This window comes from Emydura macquarii, unplaced genomic scaffold, assembly GCF_026122565.2.
Source record: "Emydura macquarii macquarii isolate MOO-44397 ecotype Brisbane River unplaced genomic scaffold, CSIRO-AGI_Emac_v2 contig_2825, whole genome shotgun sequence".
Taxonomy (NCBI): domain Eukaryota; kingdom Metazoa; phylum Chordata; order Testudines; family Chelidae; genus Emydura; species Emydura macquarii.
This window is the reverse complement of record NW_027132962.1, coordinates 1,246,784-1,260,503: the sequence shown is the minus strand read 5'-3', so window position 1 is coordinate 1,260,503 and position 13,720 is coordinate 1,246,784.

Genomic DNA, 13,720 nt, shown 5'->3' with positions numbered 1-13,720 from the left:
GCTTCCAGTCCCAAGAGACAAATCACTTACCCCAGATGCACTGGTACCCTAGAAGTTATGTTTGGATACTTGGAAGTTACTTGCATTCAGACAGAAATCAGCAGACTGGAACACAGAGAGATGTAAACACACATAGACTCTTTATTCAACTACTCTAAGACCAGCCAGAACTGGCTGAGCTATCCCCTAATATGATAAATCTGTTGCTACAGCAACAAGCTAGGCTGGACACAGAATACAAGCTACAGCAAGCTGGGCAGAACACAAAATACATACCATATTCCTAGCCCCTTAATGAAAACGCCCATTTAACAAAACAATCACTAAACTAGGGAATGAGGGTAGACTGCCTCATTTCCTTGCTAAACCCCAGGATTATTCTGCCCCATAAACATGGGTTTTCCCTAGCTAAAGATTCAGCTATTGAGGAGGACTTCTCTCCATAGGTGGATTACAGTGGACTTCTGGTGTTATTGATCCGGAAGGGGTTATTGGTGTGGGTCTAACAATGGGCTCAGGATTCGTAGCTCAAACAGGTGAGGGTGCTGTATCTGCTTACAGATGGAGGAGGGATGGTGGATGGAGGAGGGAAGTCTGGAACGGTTGACTGTTGACTCGAGGATCTCACCTACAATGGTGAGGTCAGGCAGGTCAACTGGAGATGTGTCCTTGGGACATGTATGACCTGGCAAGAATCTACATGCCATCTCACCAGATGAGATCATTTTCAGTGTGGACTGTGTAGGAAACAGGTCCTGTCTGGGCGATGACTGTAGCAGGGACCTATTTAGCTCCAGAAGCATAGTTTCAAGGTAGAACAGGTTCTTCAAGACTAAAGGTTCGGTCTTTTGCTCTGTGTGCACGCCTGATGACTTGGTTGTGCTGTTGATGTTGCACAACTTGATGTGCTTTGGAGGGTTTCAGCAGGTCAAAACAAGTGCACAACTGTCGTCCCATCATTAGAAAGGCCAGAGATGTTTTGGTCATAGCATGAGTCGTGTTTCTGTAAGATAATAAGAAGGTGTCCAGATGCTTTTGAATGGACAAATGTCCATGTGCAGATTTTAAACCTCACTTCATTGTCTGCACAAACCTTTCTGCTAATCCATTGGTGGATGGTGCTGAAGTGATGAGATGTATCCCATTTGCTTTCATAAAATTTTCAAACTCCTGAGAGACGAACTGCGGCCCGTTGTCACTCACAAGTTGTGTTGGCAGACCGAAATGACTAAAGATTTTATGCAGTCTTTGGATAGTACTTTCAGCAGTAATGGACGGCATTACAGAGACTTCTGGCCATTCGGAGTGGGCATCGACAACAACCAGGAACATGCTTCCTTCAAATGGGCCAGTAAAATCAACGTGAATACGTTACCACAGATTTTCACCATGGGTGTAGAGGCACCACCTGAGGTGTGTTCCTCACACTCTGACATGAAGTAAAAGGTCTTGCCTTATTTTCAATGGCACTGTCCAGGCCAGGCCACTAAAAGTAGCTTCGTGCAATTTCTTTCATGTGCACTATTCCACAGTGACCTGAATGTAGCTGTTCCAACATCTGCAATCTCAGTAGTGGTGGAATAATGACACGCATCCCCCACAGCAAGCAACCAGAATGGATTGATAACTCCATCCTCCTGGACATATAGAGATGAAGGTCGGGTGAGTCCTGAGAGTCCCATATAGGACATTCCATGCTTCACTAGTCCATAGCTTGGGACAGTACTGGGTCAATGTGAGTTGCCCTCCTTACTTGGGTAGTAGCAATAGGTGTGTTCTCTCCCTGTTCAAAGTAGAAGATTTCTTTCAGGCCACTATCTTAATATTTAACTGGTAAAGGCAGTCTTGAGAGACCATCTGCGTTGCAGTTCAGAGTGGATATCTGATATTTGATCTCATATGTGTGTGCGAAAAGCAACAATGCCCATCGTTGCATATGACTAGCAGCCAATGGTGGAATGCCTGTGCATGGTCCAAAAATTGATGTTAGAGGTTGATGGTTGGTGAAAAGTGTGACTTTCTGTCCAAACAGGTACTGGTGAAATTTTCAAGTTCTGAAAACGATTCCCAGTGCTTCATGTTTGATTTGGGCATAGTTACTTTCTGCCTTGCTTAAGGTGAATGATGCAGAAGCAATGAGTCTTTTCTCACCAGAAGGCATAATATGTGACACAACTGTTCCCACTCCATAAGGAGAGGCATCATAGGCCAACTGTAGAGGTAAGGGTGGATCAAAATGTGTCAAAATCTCTGAATTTAGCAATGCACATTTAGCCTGGTTAAATGCAATATCACAAGCTTCAGTTCACTTCCAGACCCTGTTCTGGCAACAGAGTTCATGTAGTGGTTTTAGTAGTGTTGATAACTGAAGAATAAGTTTTCCATAATAGTTCAATAGCCCTAAAAACGAGCGAAGTTGGCTTACATTTTGAGGAGGTGGAGCTTCCACAATAACCTTGACTTTTGCAGGAGCCTTACAAAGTCCCAAATATTCAACAGAGGGCTGAAAGAATTCACATTTGTCTTTGAAGACTCGTAGGCTGTACTCTTCCAGTCTTTGCAAGACAGCATCCAAGTTTTAAGGTGATCCTCCTCATTCTTGCCAGTGACCAGGATATCATCAAGATAGCACTGGACTCCTGGCAAGCCACTCAAGATCTGGCCCACTGGAACAAAGCTGGAGCAGACGTTATTCCAAATGGTAAGCGACAGTATCGGTACAGCCCTTTATGCATCACGACAGTCAACAGCTCTTGGGACTTCTCATCGATGTGCATCTATAAATACACCTGACTCAGATCAATATTGCTGAACTTTTGTCCACCAGTCACGCAAGCGAAGAGGTCATCAATGCAGGGAAGAGTGTATTGCTCTGCACACCACCGGGTTAACAGTAACCTTAAAATCCCCACGAATCCAAATGAAGCCATCTTTCTTCAATACTGAAACTATTGGTGTTGTCCATTGGCTGTGGGTAACTGGTACTAGGACTCCATTTTTGACCAGGCGCTCCAGGTCTGCTTCAACTTTTGGCCTGATGGTATATGGCACAGTTTTGGCTTTCAGACATTTTGATTGGATGTCAGGCTTAATGTTCAATTTCACAGTGATTCCTTTCATACTTCCAGGTCCTCTCCAAAAACAGCGGCATGTTTCTTTAATACAGCTGCCAGACCTGTTTCTCCCTTAGCCATCATTGCACATCTGCCAAATTCAGCTGGATCTTCTGAAGTCGTGACCTTCCAATTAAGGCCTCCACTACAAACAGTGGCAGTTGAGCAATCCGTCCATTGAGTTCCACTTTAACATCAGTAGTGCCCAGCATAGGCACAACTTTTCCAGTGCCCGTCTTCAGAACAATTTTTGTCATCTTAAGCAGAAGATGCTTTAGCTTCTCCTTATACAGTGTCTGAGACCAGCAAAACTGCTGCACCTGTGTCCAGTTCCATGCGTACAGGTTTACCTTCCAACATCAGGGTTACCCAGTATTCATGAGAGCCAACTGCTATGGACAAGACGTGGAGTGGCACTTCTTCTTCTGACTAGGTGTCACTTTGATCATCCTGAGCCTGCTATACCATGTGCAGATTTTCCTTTTTGGTCTGCCAATTGGCAGGCTTTTATTTCTCCGGCTTGCCTGTTCTGTTTGACTCTTCTTTCTTATGTTTGCAGGCACACTCAGTGTGTCCTTTTTTGCCACATTGTCGACACAGTAGGTCTTTACACCAACATTCCGATGCATGGTGATCAGGCTTTCTACAGCAGTAACATTCCCAGCTTCCCACTGTCTTGTTGGTAGGTTCTTGTGACACCTTATGCACTCTGGTTGATGCACTAAGTTGTTGTGCTTCCTTTGCTGACAGTTCCATAGAAATTGCAATTTCAATGGCCTTCTGCAAGGTAAGCTTGGCCTCTGTTGATATGTGTTTTTGTATTGCTTCGTTGTGCAGACCACACACTAACCTATCATGCAGGATGTCATTTAACACATCATTACATTCACAGTGCTCAGCCAGCTTCTTAACAATTGCTACATATTGGGCTATTGTTTCACCTTCTTCTTGATTTCTTTTGTGGAACCTAAATCTCTCTGCAGTTACCAGTGGTTTTGGGGAAAAATGTGCCTCTGGATTTTCACAATGTCACGGTAAGATTTTGTGCCTGGCTTCTCAGGGTGCACTAAGATGCTCAGCAAGCTAAATTTTTTCGCTCCCACAACACTTAAGATAGTTACCACCTTCTTATTATCTGCTCTTTCATTTGCAACAAGAAAAATCTCAAAACACTCAGTATATGAGCTCATTGCTCCACAGTTTCATCAAAATGTCCCAAGGGCCCAGTGAGTGTAGTCATTGCTCTTTTTTTTTTTTTTTTAGTTTCTTTTATTCATATGTGTTGGGGGTCATTCACACACAATTACTAGTAATTTCCTTTCACTAGCACTGCTTCGGTTTCTTCTTCCTCCTCTCCCTTCCCAACTGTCTGTTTCACTTTTGGTTTCCACGATCAGCACAAACAGCCAGCCACCCAGAACAGCAAAAGGTTTTTCTTACGTTTTACTGTGGTTTCTCGCTGATGGCAGCAGCATCACAGGTCCGTCGTTCCTCGGTGCCACTTTGTTATGTTTAGATATTTGGAAGTTACTTGCATTCAGACAGAAATCAGCAGACAGGAACACAGAGAGATGTAAACACACAGACTCTTTATTCACTGACTACTGTAAGACCAGCCAGAACTGACTGAGTCATCCCCTAATATTCTAACTCTGTTGCTACAGCAACAAGCGAGGCAGGACACAAAATACACAACACTAGACCTTATCGCAAAGAAAACACCTGTAGCCAATCCTGTAATAAAGTATCCAAAAGTTTAACAACTAGAAAAAAGAAATGAGTTATTTACAGGTTAAAGTAAGCAAACGTGCATATAAAAGAATTGCCATCTAAATCCTAAAAGTGACAGGGTTGTAGTGATCTGTCAATTCACAACGTCTTTCAGTGCGGACCCAGGGACAATACCTGGGGATCTCTGACTCGGTTTAGAGTCTCTGACCCCATTAGAGTTCAAACCGTGAAGGGAGATGGAAAATTTTCCTGTGACCTTGTTTTATTTCCTTCATTCAGCTTCCAAGTCACCAGGACAAGTTTCCTTGCATGGAGCATTTCTCAAGGTGCAATAGGGCCATGAACCAATCCTTTTGGATCCTTTTGTTGCGATGTTCCTTGATGGCCCATCTGATTTTCATAGTCCTTTTGGGTGGGCTGAGGGGATGATTCCCATGCCTGGGTTCACAAGTTCAGAGCAAACATTTTCAAAGTTATAAAGCAAAACTGACTTTTTCTTATAGCCTAGAATACCGACATTACAAGTGAGATTAATGCATGCAGCAATTTACAAGCATATCATAGAGTCAAAACACTATATACATTCTTATAAAAGTAATACATGTTTTGAGCAAAACTAACATACAAATGAACTGGTCTGGTCTCATTATGAGTTTGTAAGTTCTTCCTTAATGCCTGCAGTCTTGGTAAGAGCTGGCACCTGGTTTACAGCATTGAAGTCAAAAAGAGAGTATGATTCTGGGATTTGTTTTCTGTTACTGCTTTTTCCTGTGTCTATATTAAGCTGGTTTTATTAAACCATTCAGCATATGATTAGTTCAAGGATTCTTTACAAGTTGTTATAACATTTCAATTGCCATAAACACGACTATAATAATATTTATAATTGTATTTCTAATTAACTCTTTAGCCCTAGGACAACTCAAAGCACATTGCCACCTCCCTGCCACCCTCTCTTTCCACAGAGCCATTTAGCTCTCCTTGGCTAGGTCTCCCGTTCCTCCCTCTCTTTCCCTTTTATACTCGACCAGCCCTTATTGTTAGCTCCTCTCCCAGGCTGGCCAGTAATGGTGCTGCTATGGAATGCCAACTTCTCCTCAGGGTCATCTGTACTCAGTTCTGGCTCCCTTCTTTGTCCATGCTTCTCCCTTCTTCCCCACTTACCTCACACATTCCACACTACATTGCTCCAGCTCTCCCTGCCCAGAACCTCCCTCACACTTCCCACTATCCCTAAGATTCCCCCTTCAGGAAACCCTGTTCTACTAGTTACTCTGCACCTTCCGCTCTGGGTCTAAAGTAATTGAATTTCACCTATGCGTGAATACAGCCCTGTACCAAATAATGGTAATGCAAAAGCTCTATGAGAGTTACATTCTTTTTTCCAGTAAAACTCTAATATAGAAGTCAGGTTTCATTCTGTGGGACATATTTCAGAATAGAAATTGCCACATTGCATTCATTAATCACAAGACAGTGACATCTAAACTAGTGCCCAAGGTCATGGTATTTTGGAATTGTAAGTGACAGTAAATGTGTCAGTCATGAAAAAAGCTACAAATTGTTAAGCATTGTCTAACATACAACCTGTGTCTGTGTGACAGGAATGATGACTACCTCCAAACCAGTGATAACATTCACATCTGTAATAGAAATACTTCATTTAAATGATGTGACAGCAAGAGCAGTTAAAGGCAGCATGACAACCCAGTGCCCAGAGTTTAGATTCTAGGCTCTGGGCCCAAAGGAAAGGGTCCTGAATGCTAAAAGAGGCAAAGAATATATCTGTCGGGCTTTTGTCCAATATATATGATTTATAAGACGAAGGCTGGTCAAATAGTCAAAAAAAATCCTACTGTGATTCATGAATCCTTATTCCTGTTATGATTACAGCTCACCAGGATTCCTGTTATTTGCAAGTATTGAAACAACTAGAAATCTTGTGAAAATTTAGTGAAGTTAGCAAGAGTGGTTATTTGTCTAAAAATCCATGCACTGCTTGTTATTCAATATTCGTTACACAGGTGTTCTTCTTCTTCTGTCTAAAATATTTCAGTCATGCAATCAAGAAGCAAAAACAATATCAATTGGCTTAGGTGCTCAACTAGACAACACAAATACTCAGAGAATAGCTTGTGAACAACCCATAATCTGAAAATTAGTAAATACATATGAAGAATGATTACTCTAGAAGGAAATCAGGATTGGTTCACCAACCATTAGAAAAACTATTAGATGAGAAAAATAGAGCTTGGTTCATCATGAGTGTAGTTATGACAGATCAGTAAATTCTCCTGAGAGTGGAGCAGAACTAGATATCTGGAAGAATGTCAGCACGGAGCTACAACGACACTGTAAACAACCAATCAAATGAATTGTACAAATAACTGCATCCTAACTGGCTGTGCTGAATTCCAGGAAAGCTATAGTTTTTTTCTAGGCCTCTTTCTCCATCAAACCTTTTAGAATTCAAGATTACAGGGAGGAAAACCTCCTGCTACTTTCTGCCATTAGCCGGCACGCTATCCTAGCTACTTGAGCAATTGCAATAAAGAATTTATTCAACAATGCATACAGTAACCTCTCCTTTTGCTGAAAATCAACATTTATTACATCTTAAGGTAAAGCTTCACCCTCGATAATATTTATTTTTCAAGTCAATAAATCTTGATCTTACTATCAGCAGTAGTCTATAGGCTTGATTTAGTTCTTACTTATACTGGTGCAAAGTATAAGTGGGCTCCAAAGTCAATGGAGCAAAACTGGAATAACTGACAGCGGAATCAGGTACAATCTCCGCTTATTATTTTGTTATTTGGATGGCCAAGTTTCTTTTGTCCTTATATTGCTGTCAGTGAGAATAGAAATGTACAGCAATATATATCAGTATATATCAGTATATCTACTGATACAAGATGCTTTTAAGGGTTTGAAAGTATATTCTGAATAAGCACCTGAAAGTTTAGATGTTTATAAGCCTGATCCTGCACCATTGAAGAGGGAGTTTTACCATTAATTTGAATGGACACTTGACTGAGCCCTCTTTGAACACAACAAAATTCTGAACACCTTGAATCAGCAAAATAAGGTTGGAAATTCTCAAGATTTGCGATACTTACTGCGTCCAGTTGTGCCGGAAATACTTTGACAACAGTCTGTGTATTGATGCAGTACTTCTGCTAAAGCAAGCAAAACTGATATATGACTTTAGTTACATTTGAGAGAGAGAGAGAGAGAGAGAGAGAGAGAGAGAGAGTTCGGATCCAGATAAAAGTTTGTATTCAGATAAAAATTCAGGTAAGTTTTGTATTTTATCTGAATGAGTTCATCCATCTCTTCTGATGTCTGAAGGCCACAGGTATATTTGATTTTTGTTGGTGGCGCTGTAATTATTCTTTTGAATATGTCACCCAGGAGATTAAAAATTGGAACCAAAACCTTCCATACACCAAAGACAGAAAGAAATGAGATCAATGAGAGCATCTGAGTCTGCAGCCAAGCCCCTGAGAACCAAGTTCTTACTGTGATCTAATTTATCTATTGACTTTGTTAAACAGGACGAAACTATTCAGATATAACAGCTCCTTTATAACGTCATCCCCCCAGATCAGCCACCATCAAACAATGCAAAGCCAGGGCACTTTTCTGTCCAGTGAATCATATAATGGGTTTTGAATATGGAATATGATTGAGCTCATTATGGAGGGGGGAGCAATGGGCAGGAGTGCCAACAAACAGAGAATGAGGTTGTTCGTGGGTCTAGTGTGAGGAGAGATTAGTGCTCTGAGAGGAAGCTCTGGCAGACTGAATGGTTCAGAAGATTAAAAACAAACAAAAAAAGATAATTTGGCAAAGAAGAAACTTAATTTTCTACAACATGCCCAGATGACCAGCTGAATGGCTGTCCATCTACCCTGCATACCTGACATGCACCATTTCACAAACTAGGTGTTGTTAAGTTATCAATATGTAGAATCCTACACTCTTAGGTCAAGATTTTCATAAGCAATATTAGGTAACTCCATTATTTTGATGTCTAACCTGAGACACCTTAAAGGGGCCTGATTTTCAACAACTGGGACACACAGGATTTTCTGAAAAGTGAGTGCCTTTAATGTGTCTCAAGCTGTGGCCCCCCAAAACAGTAGTCACTTGGGAAAATCTTGGCCGCAACGTACTGCCATTACAACCAAATACTAATTAAGCCACAAGACTTCTAAAGTTGCTACCAAACAGTTATGTTATGTGGTTAATAAATATACCTACTCTACAGACAATAAACAGCAGCCTCATTACAGCAAGGAAAGCTCTTTTTTTAGAGGCTAAGCCTATCATCCAATAGTAATGGCATAGGACTAGATGTTCATAAATGTACATGCAATTTCAGCAGTTATGCACACGAACAGCCATTGTGCTTACAATCAGGGGAGCTTTGTCTTGAACCTCAATGGGGGCAGAATTGTGCCCTAGCTTCTCATTCTGACACCTTTATTCCCCTAAAGTAGCAAGTTATTACATGACTTGTTTCACTGATTTGACTTGTGGAGTACAGTGCTTCTCAAGGTGAGCAAGGATGCCAGAGTCTGGCCCTGAATATTTTGTGATCCATCTGACTGAGAGAATAAAAAATAGGAAGATTTTATAATACTACAGAGATCTGGCATATGGCCAAATCCCAGAAAGCTGTCAATGCAGAAGACCGGCGGACATATGGCTGAAAAGCTCAAAGTCGACACAACAAAAAGTCAGATAGCTGAAAAGCTGACAGGAGGGTAATTGTCCACTGGTTCAGAGATGGACGGGAAAGCTAGCATCCCATGGCCTAGGAGGCCAGCAGCTTCTCTGCCTCTTTAAAAGCTCAGAAGAGTTGTCTGTCTTATTTGTCTTTGCAAATGCGGTTTATTTTCACAATCACTCTGATCTGCAGAGCAGTGTAGTACGAATGATTCTTACATCAGGAGATGAACGCATTTCATTGCTGATTTCTATGTCTGGAGGTGTTACTGAGTTTTCTGAGTGGGGTGTTAGCGTGACTCAGTCTATGCCAAACTACAAAAGAAATGAAGTTCCAGTGCTTATCAGTGACAGAGACCCAGCTCAGATTTCCCAACAAAGTTCAGGTCTGTATTGGGAGGAGCCCTGAAAGCTTGAAGTGAGCCAGGATAAGCATTACGGCATAGTGGCATTTTCTGGCAGCCTGACATCTTGCTTATAGCAGCCCTCTTTCCACAACCCCCACTGCTCCCTGGGCTCTGCGCCCAGGCTGTTTCCTAGAAATAAACACCGCAGCATGTTCCCACAGCAGCTCTTCCAGGTGACTCGCTCTCCCCATGCTGGCAAAGGGTGGGAGGCAGTAGTGGGAGAGAGAAGATTTATAGTTTACAGGTGCCTTTCTGTCCATGCTAGGGCCATTTTGAACTGATGCTGAGATAATACATGGACAGGAGAGCTCAGAAATTGCATTTTCCTTCTCACAGGCAGCTGCATGAGAAGGCAACAGTCACCACTAGGAAAGGTCACATGGTGAATTGTGGGTGAGGAAGAGGAGCTTTTTTATTTTTGTAATAAGAAGCCTCCAGAGGGATTCAAATAGAAAGTGACATGATCAGAGAAGTCAGAGAGGAAATTTACTTCAGCAGCAGCAGCAGTATTTTGGACAGCCTTGAGAAGAAAGAGCCAAGATGCACCGCAGCAAAATAGGAGATTATATTAATCAAGAAGAGAGAGAGGCCCACCTAAGGACAAGAGTTTACACATTCATACAGCTTGCAGTGGATGAATACTGCAGAAGAATTTCCAGACCTTCAGTTACATTTGTAAATGAGTTCATTGCCACAATGCTTGCTGGGGTTTGCTTTCCTTGAATATTCTAGCACAGCATCTTAATCAGAGAAATATTTGCAGAACTAGCACATTTTAGGAGTATTTTTGTGGCAAGTTAATTTTGTGTCTGTATTCAAAACCAGAACCCTAATTCTCATCCAACTGTGGGGAAAGAAACATGTGACCAACTGTATGTGTCCAATTAAAGCCAATCACAGTTTGGGTTTCAAACATAAAATACATACAACTAACTGCTTGCAAACAATCTCCAGACTAGAAATTATTGAGCAAATAATCACAAATACATCTGAAAAAAAATTGTGGTGTTCAGAGATAATTTGCATACTGGTAAAGAGGCAAAATGTGTCAAATAAATTGATTGTGAATTATTTGCCCAGTCTCACAACATATATACAGTACACAGGTAGGTATACAAGAGTGTGTATGTTAGAGAGAGAGCAAGAGAGAAATTCATAAAATTATTACATGATAGAAGCATTAAAGATGTATACTACCGTTACAAACTAGTTAATTTAAGAGGCTTCTCGCCATATGGAGAAAGAGTGAGATTATTCCTTGTAAAACTGGAAAGTTGTATACTGAGATGTGTTCCTTTCATGACTAAAATGTCCAACCTTATTATTATTTTAGCTGAAAGGTTTTTGCAAGTATATGAAATTTTTGTGTCCTCATGAACACATATTCTTTGCCAGTGAAGTTTCCAAGAAAATTTACAATGAATTTGACAACATACTTTCAGTTTGTTATAAATATTATCAGTCTGAACATAGTTTGCTGGTAAATGCAAAGAAACACATAGCAATATTTAAAAAAAAAAACAAGCAGTGACATTGTTTGAATAAACTCTAGGCTGTAACTGTTAATAACATAGGCTTATCTAATGGCTGATATAATACTCTATCTCTCCCTTGCTGTCAGACTAAAACTGTACAGTCATATGGAAAGAATAGTCCATAAAGGCTGATACCAACATTACTAAAGGGAATGAGAAAATTGTATTTTGCCTGATGTTTTTTACTTTTATTTGCCTGTGAACTCACCAAGTATTAAAATACACTCACAGGTGATGTGATCCACAATTCAGTCCGTTAATATATAGTTTGTTTATGCAGCTTCTCTCATACAATCCATATCCCAAAATGCTTTACAATATTGAATAATGCATGACAATATTTTAACCAGGTTTTAAGCAGTTCATTCAGAATTCACCCCTGTATCCTTGAGTGGCCTAAAGTCATAGTCTTCGTTTAAAAGCAAAACCTGAACATGTTTTAAAAAGGTATTTTATGATAATTCCTGCAGCAGATCTAAGATTTAGGTATTTTTCTTTCTTTTGCCTGTGCTACATTTTAAAGAGAATAAATCTCTTTGGGATGTCACATCCCAGAAATCAAAGGCAAGTTAGCTGGATCAGGGTACCACATACTTGTAATTACTTCACTTAACAACATTCAAAATGCATTGCTTCCCGGTGCTGAGGGCCACCTTGTTAACACCTGTGTCTGGCACAAGGAAGTCTTGCCTGTACTAGTTGGGTGTTGGCTCCCTAACTTAGAGCCACTCATGCTCTATTCCCTGGGCTATACCAGCTGTGTCTTTGCCTTGTAAGTTGATAACAGATGCACTCCAGTCCTCAAGTCCTTCCAAAGTGTCCCTGTGTGATATACAGTCCCTGATCACAGGATAGCCTCAGAAATCCCAGATCTTCTGTTCCCAAAGGAACCATGTACACGATATATCAGTTTCATCTTAGACCTCTGCTCCAGTAGGGAGCACAATACTGAGTTCAATTATGAAACAAAAAGGAAACCTACTTAAGAAAGAACAGAGATGCAAATAAAAACCAGTGAGAGAAATGGGAACAAATCGTTACATATAAAACAATACCATAACACACAATCTAAAGCCTAAACTTAACCAACAAGTTATCATCCTATCTAAAAAAGTTTATCTCACCCAAATTTATCTTCAGGGTTTTCCACCAAGCCTGGTGAAACCCTTTCTCATATGATCAAGCCTGCTGTCTCCTTGTCCTCAGACTGAAGGAATACCTGAAGGTATTCCTAACTGAAGGAATACCAAGGAGTTCATCTGTACCCCAGATATAGTTCCAAAAGTTCATTGCCTTACCCCTAAACAGGATAAGTCCTGCTGTTTATCTCTTCCTGTTGATTTCCTCTCTTTGAAGATTTCACAAGCATTCATTAGCATTCAACACACTTGTGCATGGATGCCCATTGTGAACCATAAAATACTCAATCTGTGTATGTCCAGCAAGAGAGAGAAAAGCATCTCTTGTCTCCTGCCCAACAGGAGTATGGAGATCGCCTTTTGATGAGCTGTCTTACCTCACACACCTAGATAACATAATTTGTAGAAGATATACATAACTCCTCACATATTTTCCATACATATATCTCACAATGATTATGATGACTACTACTATGACAGAGGCTTTCATTAGACATCTTACATGACATTCTTTTGGTGAACCCAGGGAATTCCTGTATCCCTTTCATCTCCTGCCTGTCTTCAAGTAGTCCTTGAGTCACATGTGTTGGCATTTCCTCCAGAGTTACCATTTCCCAGCTTTGGAGGGAAAAGCGAATGAGAACATCCTGTCAAGATGGGCATCAGATTAATCCAGAAGTGACCAAGGCAGGAGAGAAGCAATGAAATCAGGAAAAGCTGCATGATCCTGGAATTATCTGATTGGAGGTGCAAATTGGAACCAGAAAGGTGAGAGGCATTTGGATGGATTGCTGTAGGAAAGTCAGGGAAGGGTAAAATGAGCACAGAAAGTGAACATCCTATCTAGGATGAAGATGCTGTGGGAAGAATAGTTTAGTATGGGAGATGGTGCAGGCTGAAGTTAAAGTGGGCACTGAGGAGGGTAGTTAAAGGAAAGGGTGAGCTGTAAGGAGCGAATGCAAAGCTGGTGGAAGAGTTAGGAGACAGGCCTAGGCTCAAGGTGGAATTGGTCCAGAGAAACAGGGATTCAGCACTGACAGAGAGAAGGGCGAAGGCTGAGG